This window comes from Heliangelus exortis, chromosome 16, assembly GCF_036169615.1.
Source record: "Heliangelus exortis chromosome 16, bHelExo1.hap1, whole genome shotgun sequence".
NCBI lineage: Eukaryota > Metazoa > Chordata > Aves > Apodiformes > Trochilidae > Heliangelus > Heliangelus exortis.
The window spans coordinates 6,414,602-6,424,857 of NC_092437.1; the positions used below are offsets into that span (position 1 = coordinate 6,414,602).

General features: G+C 47.2%; 1 long non-coding RNA gene across 1 annotated transcript in view; it reads left to right on the forward strand.

The window, feature by feature from the left end:
• Positions 1 to 4,684, forward strand: part of LOC139803611 (uncharacterized) — a 45,793-nt gene extending 41,109 nt beyond the window's left edge. The window contains exon 2 of the long non-coding RNA XR_011729067.1: positions 2,612 to 4,684. This is a non-coding gene — a long non-coding RNA (uncharacterized lncRNA). The remainder of the gene's footprint in view (positions 1 to 2,611) is intronic.
• The last annotated feature ends 5,572 nt before the right edge of the window (positions 4,685 to 10,256 follow it).

Consider the following 10,256-nt stretch of genomic DNA (forward strand, 5'->3'; position numbering starts at 1 on the left):
TTCAAAACATGAATTTCCATGAGTTTCCAACATAAGACCTATATCTGCATGGTAAGTAGAGTCACTTTCACTTGCAAATGAGGTTGGATCTGCTAAAAAATCTGCTAATTTGCAATAAAAATAGCATCCATCTTTGCTCTGCAAATATAGCCTATTTGAAAACTGTCCCATTTTCAGAACTGTAGCAGCTTGTAGGATGAGAGAAAGGGGAAGGAGGAAATACCTTGCATTTGAAGTCACTTCGTATTTCTGCAGGACTATTTCACACACCTTTAGTCATTATGTTGCATTTTGTGTTGTCACATTAATTTTCACAGCAGCAGCCTGATATAAACAGTGTGACTGCACTGCAGAAGCAGGAGAAGCTGGATTGATTGGGAGGGAGAAGGATTTGTTCAGACATAAATATCTCCTGCCATATTGAGGGGAGTTTAAAAAAAAATGGCCAGCCAAGAACTTGCTTTTTTATTGGAATGTTCCGTTTCTCTCTTTTTTTTTTTTCTTTTAAATGTATACTTCAATGTGAGAGACCAAAACCAAGGGGAACCAAGTGCCTATTTAGTGAGTCTGGGATGCTGAATGCAGCTGCTCTTCCAGGTGGGTGAAACTGCAAGGAATGGAAGGCAAGGAAGGTGAACATGTATGCAGAATAGGGTATTAAATAAGGAGGCCTGGTCATGTAAGGTCTTGTTGGGGAAACTGCTGACTTTCTTGCAGGTTAAATGCTTGAAGGAACTGCAGAGTCAGGCTCCTAGAATATGAGGGCATACAGCAAAAAATCTGCACCTCAGCACACAAACAGGTGAAAACACCAGGTGCAGAAAGGAAAGCCAGTTCAGTGCCTTCAATCCCAGTCTTCTTGCACCCAATGAAGGATGCAGAGACTGCCTAGAGAAGGGCAGGCACTGCTGTACCCACACAGTCTGCCTCTCATCCCCTATGCACTGGGTTGCTGTCTGCTTGTCTCTAGGGCTCTAGACTTTCAAAACCTCCTGGAAAGGCAGGATGAGATTAAATTCTTGCTATATAGTTTTCCATCTCATCTGTTGGTGATGTTTCCTGTAAGGAACTCGGTGCTCTAGGGAATATATGGCATTAATCTAGGATTTCAGAGAAGCATATAAAGCATCCATAGTATTTATAAGGTTACACGTGTAGAACTAAGACCTTCCCTGTTCTAGTAGCCACACTTGCCCAGGTTGGCAATGCTGCTCTTGGCTTGCTATGGCCAGTGTGATGACATTCAGTGCAGGCTGGAAATATTTCCTGTGCTCCCATAGCTTGTCCTCTAAGGGAGGAGCTGAGAGATGCCTCAGCTTTGAAGCTGATGATTTCTCTATTGGCTCTGTTCATTCCTTGTGTATTTTAGGTTAGAGCTTGTGGTCTGCTGTATGAAAATAAATCCACCTGTAAGGAGATACCATGAAAAGTCCCAGTGTCTGATCAGAGGTTTTACCAGTAACGATGGGTTGGAGCTCTGTGAATGGCTTAATCCTCACACTCCTCCTGTGCTGAGATGGGTCACACTGTGCTTTGAGCAGTGTCTGAGCCTTGGACTGAGGCTTCCACTTGGCATGTCCAAGTCTCTGACACCAAAAGCTTTGGGTGGAAACTAACTTATGTCTGGATAGTTTGCAGCAGGCAAAACTCTTAAAAGAACAGCTAACTGCATATTCATAATGGCACATACAGGAGTTGAGAGAAGCCCTTAATTTCTGCTCTGGTGGATCTGGAAATTCACCTTCAGCCATGCTCAGCAACATCTATTCCCAATCTCTGAAGAGCATGGCTCAAGAGGAGCTTTTTCGTCCTTTTCCTCTGAGAACAAACCACTCATTTCTTCAGATAGAGAAGATTACTATTTTTTTTTAACAAAAGAGCATGGTACAGCTCAATACACCACTTGGAAGCAACATGATTTGTGTCGTGAATACTAATATGCATTTGACAGTATCCTATAAATTCAACATGTTTTGAAGGGCATTAACAAGAGTTCTAGGAGTCATACTGAATTTTTTTCCCCTACTTTTTTTTTTTTTTTTTTTTTTTTTCTTCAATTAGAAGAAAGGGAAGCTAGCAAGAGTCTGTATTTGTATCCAAAACAAACATAGCTTGGGTCACGGCAAGACTTCTGCACGCCGTGCTAGACCTGGGTCTACAGCACATTCATTGATTTTTGTCTCCATGAATCACCCTAAAGCTATAGGCAACAAAAGCTGAAGCTATGTAGATGTGATTTCTAGTTCATTTGTTGTTCATTAGAAAGATTTTCTCTCTCTTATTTGCAGCACCCCTGCTGCTGCGTGTTCATTAGGAGAATGGAATGTATTCCAAATATTTCCTAGCTCTGGCAGGGCAGATGGTGGAAAGTAATTTTCCAAATTCTTCTGGAAAAGGGGGGATAAAAACACACCCAAATAACCCCCAAGTCCACCCCCTGCACACCAGAAGAATTTGGTATTTCTGAGTGCAGACGTGCCGTACACTTTCTGTCTCTCTGGTTGTGCAGTGCTGTGTCGGAGTGGTGGGAAGTGTGTATGAATGGGAATGTATCACATTACATGTGGGATGTTAGCAAGGCTGGGATTTTTTTTATTTTTTTTTTTCACAGGAAACTGCGTTTGCAAAGAGCACACAGCAACATGCAGTACCCTAAAAGATGTGTGTAAAGGAGTGAGCAAGATTCATTTCCTTAAATCTTCTGGGCAACCCAATGCCTGAGGGAATCCCAGGGAGGGAGGACAGAGTCTGGGCCGTGCTCTGGTTTCTCCATCCAGCCCTGTGCAGAGGGATGAAGCACACTGGAAGCTCCTCAGACACCCCTTCCCCTGCCCTTCACCAGTGTGGGCAGAAGGATGTCCAAGTCCAAGTCTGAGGAACGGGGGAGGAAGCGGCTCAGGCTGCGTTTCCCTTCTGCTCCCTGGGGAGTCGGGGGAGCACACAAGCCAGGGCCAGATTTAGTTCTTGGATCCACATGAAACATCTCTGTGCCGACTGCTCCCTTCCTTCGTGCTCAGCCTCTTGTCACGGGAGTGGAAGTCTCACACCCGGGGAACAGGGAAGCTGAATCCATGTGCAGCAGACAGAGCCGGGAACACAATGCAAGGGAAACAAAGAGCGGGGCTGTGTTTGCTGCCTTCCTGGTGGCATTCACCCTCGTGCTTGGAGCTGGCTTCCTCTTTTCATCAGCCTCTTGACCTGCAGATCCCTCTCCTCAGCAGACAGACCCCAAAGCCCGGCGGCTGGATCCTTTATGCCTCTTCAGATCAGACCAGCGAAACACTTTGAACACAGAGCCTGAATTGTGTGTTTGCATCGAGGGTTTAAGCTCCTTGGCGCTGGCACCCAGGGTTCCTGTTTGTTTTCCAACTCTTGAGGACAGCAATGGTGCTCTTGGAGTCAACACAAACAAACCAAGAGAGGCTTGAGGCAGCGTGGCAGAGCTCACTGAGCCCCACAAGCTCCAGGCTGTGCCGTGCTCTGGGCTGCAGAAGGTGCCTCTGGCACTGATTTGGGCTGTCAGGTCAGGCACCCACAATCAGCCCCACAATCTCACACACAGAGACCTGGCAGAACAAGGAAGGGCATCAACAGTGCTGTCTGTGCCACTGAGACACCCAGTTTCAGAGGGAAGAACTTTGACAGCTGCTGTGAAACCCCATCAGATTTTCAAAGCCTGCTACTAGGGATGGAGTTTGAAGCCCCCTCTTTCCCCAGGCACTCTGGCATTGCAGATGTGAGTGCAGGTGGGGGTCCTGATACCTCTCATTTGGTTCATTTCCACAGCTGGGCTTTTAGGTGCAAGCAGTTCAACAGCAGACACGCAAAAAGGCACCAAGAAAGGGTACAGCCACCCAACACCAGGCAGGAGCCTCTCTGAGCCTGGCTTCAACTTTCAGGCAACTGTCCCCTGGCATCCAGGCTTTCTGCAGGCTCTGTTAAGAGATAGAACAGTAGTGCCCTGCACACTGTGTGACAGCCTTGAGGAAGTGGCGTTCTGAAACAGATGCCTTCAATAGCTGCTGTGACCCTAAAACCCATTGCTCGGTCGATCTGCAGAAAAAAATCAGGAGAATTCCTTCCAAACAGCTGAGTGCCGGTGCCTTTTGTGAGCTGGCTTTTCCTCTTTGGCTTCCCAGAGCTTCCACCAGCCAGGACTGTCTCACTGCATTGTGTCAGCTGAGATTTAGGAATTTCTCTAAGCTACATCTAATACCTAAACCTGTAATTGTCACAATTTGACAAGAGTTTTTAAACTCTACATCACCTGTGGCCAGTAGCTTTCAGAGATGAGTAGTGGCTTCTGGTAATTTGCCTTTGCTCAATTATTGCAATATATTTGATTCCCAATTATTATGCTCTGGAGTCAAGCTTCTTTCAGGTAATTTACAGCGTAGCCTATGTATGAGTAAAGAATTTATCACAATTGTGTTTTTAATTAAAATGCATACCATGATATCAAAAGGAGAGGGGGAGGAAGAGAGGGAACCCAGATTAAGTTTTTAATTGTTTTAATAGTGAGATTTGGTTCAGTGAGAACAGGGCATATTGGTTTCCTTGGAAACATTGGCGATGTATTAGCTGTATAAAATCTAGCATAAAAGATTGGTGAAAGTGAAGCCTTTAGGTTTTAACTGATATTGTGATTCTCTTCATTTGGAAAATCAGCTCCACATGTGGCTCCTAGAGTCCCAAAAAGGTGGGGTTTTTGTGTTTTCTCTTAAGCCTTAGAATTCATGATTTCATAGACTATCAGAATCATAGAAATCTACAACTGCAATAATAGCAACAACAAAAAAAAAACCTCTTCAGCAATTCAGTATCTCTGATTCACACGATTTAATTAGATATGCCTGTAAATTCTGTGCCAAGGAGTACCAGGCTCAGGCAAGACCCCACGTGATTGGAGAAAGAAGTACAAAAATTTGGCTTTTTAAATGTTCCAATAAAACAAGAGATTATTGGTAATGGAGCAATAGGTAAAGTTTTCTATACATCCCATGTTCACTTACTTTACAATACACAATACTGGTACCTGGATACACAATATACAATGCACTCCAGCCAGCTTCAAGTTCAGAGAATGGCTGTAGCTGCTGCTAATAATTTGGCCTCACACTAAGTCTTTGATTTCTCTTTTTCTTGGTGTATATTTCCTAACAGAAACCCCCTGGAGAGCTTCATCCCCAGAGGCAGCATATTGGGTTTGGGGCTGCAACACAAGACACCACAGGAGGTCAAATATACATGGTAAGGTTGTTCTTATCTGAAGTTAAACCATCTTCTTTTAATTGCCTTTGAAAATCAGGCTCTCAAAATTACCAATTTTGCCTTTTTTGTGCTAGAAAATAAAGCCTTGTGAGGGAGGATTGAGCTCTCTGCAGTCAAGCGGGATTGAAACAACCAATTTTAATATCTGTGATTCACCTCTGAGCTCAAACTGTGATGATATAGTGTGTCTGGGGATCAAATACTGCAGAAAACTCTTTTAGACAAAAGGGTGGAAAAAAAAGACTGCAGATAAAGTTCCAGATGTAGGACTTCGGACCATCAGAGAAGGGATGCTTGGTTTTAGCGTTTCAGTCTAATCACTCAGTTGAAACCATGTCAGCAGCTGAGTAAATAGACTTACGGAAAAGGCATTTATGGGACCATTTGTGTTCCAGGATCCTCCCTCTTTCCTGGTCCTCCTGTTTGTTTTTCTGTCTCTTTGGTGTCGAAGCTTCCCAGTTAACAGGTTTATTAGGTAGTGATGACGATGTCAAATGTGCAGCTAAGCGAGCCACACGGCCCCTCGGCTGCCCGGCAGCCGGACCGAGGGGCTGAGCAAAGGGAGTGCAAGTTCAGCACTCAGCCTGGCCGGGAACAATTGGGCCCCTCTGCGGGGCCCTTCAGCTGCGCTTGGCTGCCTGCCACCCAAAGCCATGACCACTGCAGCACCAGCCCAGCCTGTCCCCCCCTCCCCAACACGCACACGCACACACACACACGCACACGCACATACACACACGCATTTTGTCGACTTTTCTCGGGTGTCATTCCCACCAGCAGCATCCACCTCGCTGCCCGCTCCTCTCTCCCAGCGAGCGGCTCGGGCGGGCCCGTCCCAGGTGCCGTTGCCAATCGGTGTTTGTCACAAGGTGTCACGGAGGGGGAATTTAAGGGTGTAAAATAACGAAAGCCTCAAGGTGCGGTTTAGGGGTGTAAAATAACGAAAGCCTCAAGGAAAACCGTTCAAGGGCACGGGCCTGGCAGCGCAGCAGCCTCTGCCAGCAGACTGCTGCCGGGGGGAAGGTGCCAGCTCACGGCTGAGGCAGACAGAGCCCCGATCGGGCCTCCCGTACCGGGTCACGGCGGCTCTGCCCCGCTCACAGCACAAGGCTCCGGGCACCCCGAGAGGCGCTGCCGTGTGCTGCGTGGTGCGGCCGTGCAAAACCGGCCTGGGGAGCCTGCGGAGGCTGGAAGCACCGCGGGTACAGTGACCGCCACCCCCCTGCCCCGTTCCGCCGCTCCATGGGGCGGTGACAGCTCCGCACCCGCCCGGGCCCCTTTAAGGCGGCGGCGCGGGAAGGCGCGAGCTGCGCCTTTGTCACGACCCCCGGGTCAGCGCGCGGTCACGGCCCCGCCCCACGTGGAGAGGGGGAGACAGACACCGCATGGCCGCGCGCCCCGCCTCCCTCCTGCGATTGGCTAGCTGGAGACCGGTGGGCGGGACCCGCGATTCCGATTGGCTGAGACGGAGCCTGATTTGCATGCGGGGCGCCCCCGCCCTCGCCGCGTCTCCGGGATTTAAAGGGACAGAGCCGAGAAAGGGCGGGGGGTGCGTGATGGGTGGGGTGGCCTCGGGTTGTGAGGTTTGCGGTGCGAGTTTCGAGGGGGCATTGCAGGGGAGAGCCGGAGCGGGCCGGGAGGGAGCCTTGGGTTGCCCCGTGGAGACCCTGGCAGCAGCCGTGGCCTCCATGCGGTACCGCCGGTCCCGAGGGCTCGGCCTGTGCCGGGCTCTGCGTGGAGGTTGGAGGCAGGGGGTCCGCAGAGCATCCGTGTCGTTCTTCTCATGGCCCATCCCTGGCAATTGGAGCCCGTGGGGCCATCCCGGGGCGGTGTTGGAGCAGTTGGAGCAGTTGTGTCTGTTGGGAGGTGAGGGACAAGCGTGTCCGGGGGTGCCTGTGGTTTGCCTGGCAGGAGCTCCAACCCATCCAGAAAAATGGGAGAAAGAGCCCGGGATGCTTTGATCCCACCCTTCGTGCTAGAACCAAAAGCTACTAAACACAGTTTTCTGGCAAATACGAGTATGTTCGTGTGTATCTCTCCACATGTGGGTGTACGTGGGCATCATGTAAGGACAAATCAATCCATGAACTGTTTGCAGCTGCTCCACTTCTAAACAGCTCGACAGAAAGAGCCCAGCAGCAAAACTGCTGCGAATGGCTCAGAGCTGGCATTCAGAATTACTCGAGTGCTTTCTGGGATGAGCTTGAAGTCTTCAGGATGTCAGCTCTCAGCTGGGGAGTTCAGGGTCACCTTCCTTAGCACTCCAAAGCACCATTCCTCTCTCCAGAATGCCCGTTGTTCCATCAAGAAAAGTCAGGCCTTTTAGGTTTATGCATTTAAACTCCTTCCTTAGCACTGGTTTATTTATACGGATGCCATCCTGGTTTTTCAAGCATGAGAAAATGAAATGTTTTCATTTGGGGAGCTGTGAATTCAGAAGGTGATTAATTTTAGTTAGTGAAGTGATAGATTTCCTACCAGTGCCTCTAATAAAATGTAAAGGTAGGGTGGAGTCTTTCCAGTGACATCATCTAGGCTTGTATTGGGTCCCAAATGAGGAAAAAAATGGGTTGAAATAACATTCTGGTGGCTTCAGTAAAAAATTTCATTACAAAAAAATAGTCAGTGACACTTTAGCCTCCCTGGTTGGCAGCAAAACCTCTTAAGTGGGACCCAAACCAGTGGTGTGCAGAGATGGAAAAAAGGACTTGGGAGGCAGCTGTGAACTGCCTGGGCTGGTGACAGCAGCTTCTGCTTCGTGGTCATCATCCTGTGTCAGCCTGGTGCCACAGCAAGAAGAAGGGGGTTTTTGGGCTACCTGGGGAAGAAGGACATGAGTGGGTGGGCTGAGGAGCCTTTTAGGTAGATATTAAGGATTAGCAAATGGGACAAAGTCTCGGGAGAAAAATGCTTTTGTTGTTCCAAACAAGGATGAGGGCTTGTCTACCAAAGATTTAACTGACAGTATCTCATAGACTTTAAATCATACCTGAGACATAGTTGTAATGGCTTTCAAAGGCAAAGAATCACTTAGCTAAAACTGGCAAGCATTCGTGTCCCTGCCCAGCATTGTTCTCCTCTGTTGAGGCAGAGATCTTGTTCTAATTGCTGGGGAGAAAACTCAAGTTTCTACTATCAAACAGTTAAAAAGAAAAATAAACTTAAATTGAGAGGTTAGTCACCAGAAAGTGGAAACCATGTCTGGAATTGTTAGAAATAAGGCTGGCTTGAAAATAAATATAGAATTATTCACCATGGTAACTATTGCCCTATTGCGTTAGTGCATATTGATTTAACATTAATCCAAAGACTAATGCTGTGAAATATTTGGTCTCTTTAATGGACAACTGTTTCGTTAACAAAGCTTTGGGGAGTAGCAGATTTTTTTGTACTGTTTTTTTCTTAGGTTGCCTCAACCACTTTTGGAAGAGAAGTATTTTACTCTTAAGGTTCCTTATTTCTCCCATGGATCTCGCTTTTCAATTACAAGTTATGAACTTACCCTTAGTGCTGCACTATAATGATTATGCAGGGTGGCTCAGACCTTTTACTAATGCTGAAGTGTTGCAGTGAGGAATAAAAGGAAAGATTTATACATGATTGCAAATGCCTGACTTATGGCCTGGCAATGAGTGAAATCATATAACAGTTCCAAACTAGCCAGAGCAGGCTGATGTCTCCATGTCAGTCAGTTTGTGCAAGGGCCTTGGATATTATTGTAGCTCCTGTGTGTCTCTTTCCATCACTGAAGAGCCTGGGGCCCAGCCAGACGCCCAGGCTCACCCTCAAATTTTGTGGCAAAACCAGGAAGCAAAGGGAGAGCTCCCAGTGCCAGACTCCTGCTGGAGCCATCAGAGGTGTCTCTAGGGAGAACATAAAAAGAAACTGAAAAAATTTTAATGAGTGACAGAATATAGGAGCCAAAATCAACAAGAGTGTGTTCTGGATGTATCCCACCATCCCAGCAGCACTCACTGCTGGTGCAGAAGTTCTGAGAAAGACCAATGGGGCTGGAGGGTGGCTAAGTGTTATTACACAGAACATGGTGAAGCATTTAAGTTAGCTGATGTACTTTTAATTTTTACGAGCCCATCTGGGATGACTTTAATTATTTGTTCTTAAATCATGGTGGAAAAATGCTGATTGTTCTTAAAGCCACGTAAGTTGTTCAGATGAAATCGGGGTGGTGGTAAACAGTGAATTTTTAAACCAGCAGCGACTTGCAAACAGTTATTTTTTTCTTTTTTCATTTTTTTTTTTTTTTAAGGAAGGTTAGGAAGATGTGTGAACTTGCAGCAGCCCGCATCAGAAACCGGAGCCTTTGTCCACCAAAGCTTTGCAAACTTGTAAAAACTCCCCCTGCAACAAGCAGGCTGATTCACAGGGTGAGTGAGGGCAGACATGTTCTCCCAGACCCAGACCCAGCTCTTCCACAGCTCAACCTGGGCACAGAGAGCATGGAGAAGGAGTCTGTAACCTGCTGTAGAATAATACTGTGCTCCTTAAATCTGCAGTTAGTTGCTTAAGACCATGTAAGGATGAACCATGTCTGTGTTGGAAAAAACAACAGTTTTGGCTCAAACACAAACTGTGGCCTCATGCACGAAGCCAATGACCTTGGAGACAGCAGTGGTGGCAGGGCTGGTGCTGGCAGGGCTGGTGCTGCCAGCTGGTATCTCACACAACAGGAGGAAACGTGTAGTGCTCACCTTATTTATGGTGGTGCTACATATTTTAAGTGGGAAGGACTGTTGGCTGCAAGCTGGTGGGCTCAGCTCGGCTTACAGGTGCCTTTTCTGGGCAGTCAAGCAAGGTCCATTGGAAAAACGTCTCTAATATTTGGCTGTCAAGTGTTTACTAAGAAAAAAAAATGTATTTCCAGACAAATAATAATAGAATTTGATGGATAAAGCTACCTGAAGTGACATTTGTCTTCAGAGTTTTAACCATGCCTGTGCCCTACTTTAACTTTCAAGTTGGCCTTT